Below are 2,214 nucleotides of genomic sequence, written 5' to 3' on the forward strand. Positions count from 1 at the left end.
ATACTTATTATAGAAGTCCATATCCCTACTAGGGGGGGGGTCTCGATATTCATTATCTTAGCCCCTACCCTTAGGCAGTAGAGCCCGAGCCCCTTACTTTATTTTTATACCCCTGCAACCTATCCTCATATAGTAGAGCTATTGAAGACCCCATCTGATAAGGCGCGGAAAGACACTCACTTTAAGATGAGAACCGGTAGAGGATTGTTAGGTCTTCAACTACGCAAACTAGGATTATCTCATTATATCCATTTCATGCCACCGTCGCAAACTATGATTTGATCTATAATTAGATGAAGTAGAAAACGAAAACCACCATATAATTAGATTAATATCCAACCTCTCCCTATGGTCTTCGCACTGAACGTGCCTCAGGCAATCGCTCGAGCACTTATCGTCCCTATACGGAGTAACTCCAGCTATTCTTATGGTCGAGAAAAAGGATCAGGGTCCACAAGTCACTTTTCGAAGGTAGAATCCATTAATGATAGAGTAGAAATTATCACAGAGTCTTCATTCACCCGTCATAGAGTAGAACAATCCATATATTGAGCCTGACACTTTGATAGAGGCCTCATCATCTTTCTTAGCTACTAGCCAACAGGTAATAAATGGTGTACCATGGACTCTTGACTTTAGGTCTCGATGCTAGACTTTAGAATGCAATATCCAATAATTAGATTAGAGATAAGGAACCCTATACATCCATAGGGATAGAGATTTAAGACTATTAGCAACACGAACGAGCGATAGATAAGTGGTCCACCATTGACTCTATACTATCGGAACACAGATTGAACCCTATATATTACTATTCCAGCTTAGAGGCCTATTCAATCGCTGACGAGAGTCGCAATAAACAAGATTATTAGTCACAGAAAGACTTATTAATTCACTAAAAAATTAGATAGCGAGATATTATATAATATGCTATTACAATATGAATTTAGCCTTAAAAGTCTAAGGTCTCAGACTTCACATGAGACAAGACCCAGCTAGAAAGAACTAGCATTAAGTCACATAAGGAGATAAAAACATTATAGAGAATCCAGACTCGAATAACTTGAAGCGGTTGCGCCTAAACCATCTTATAGCTGACGAGCCCCACTTAGAAAACTACAAATTAGCGCATGAAAACACTGAGACCTACATCACCAGAGATCAGAACGATAAGGTATAGGGAAACCCCTTATTATAGCATAAGCAGACTCTTCAATAAAGCAAAGACAAAAAAACATAGAAATAAACTAGGATACCCAGGCATGAACCACATTTTACCTAAGGAAAGGGCATGGAGGTCTTATAGAAAGTTAGAAAGCCCGGTAAAAAAGCATGAAAGCTATTTTACCTAAAAAAAATATAAATCGACTCACTTAATTATTATTTAAAAGTTAGAAAGCCCGGTAAAAAAGCATAAACTGCGTATTCCCTACGTGAGGGCATCCAGATTTCACACAAAAGTAAGAAAGAGCTTATATATCGCATAAATCTAGAAATTATACCACTTACTTATTACTCGGTCTCTTTTTATATTAGATTTGGGAACTACCAATGTGCATCAAAATGAGATATCCCTCAGTATAGATTGTAACCTTCTTATATAACACAGATACACAATTACTACGAATTCACCAACAATTTTATCATATAATTTAACTAATTTATAATAAGCTGATGCTACCTCATATTAGAGTGACTTTCTAAGGATCTGGGCTGTGACAGATCAAGGGCCTGTAGAACGACAATCTCAAGGTAAAGGATAAGTTAGAGGCCCAGGATAATTTAGCTGGTTCAGGGCCATGAGGCCGGGGCCTGAGGTACTTGAAAAGTACGTGGGATCTTAGCTGGTTAAGGGGTAGGATATTCACAAGGTACACTCATAATAATAATGATCACGGTAGCACTACATCAAGGTAAAAGGTTAAGCACCATGAGTGGGTCTTATCCTTGTTAAGGATCAAGGAGCCCAAGCTACTGCATAATTAAGTGAGACCCCACGTTCTAGGGAGTGGTTGAGGCATCACAGCCTCCTATGGATATGGGACTAAAGACTGCTTAACGTCCATAAAGTGCTTACGTCATAACTTACCAGTGCTTGCCTCGCTTAGCACATGGTCCTATCATCGTTGCTTGGCCACAGATTATAAAGATATAGGGAGTCAGTCTTCACGGTCCAAGGTGCCGGTCATCGCACCATGGAGATGTTATGCCCTA

The sequence above is a fragment of the Curcuma longa genome, unplaced genomic scaffold, assembly GCF_044706935.1.
Source record: "Curcuma longa cultivar G26 ecotype Majalengka, Jawa Barat unplaced genomic scaffold, ITB_CL_G26_1.1 contig_28206, whole genome shotgun sequence".
Lineage (NCBI taxonomy): Eukaryota > Viridiplantae > Streptophyta > Magnoliopsida > Zingiberales > Zingiberaceae > Curcuma > Curcuma longa.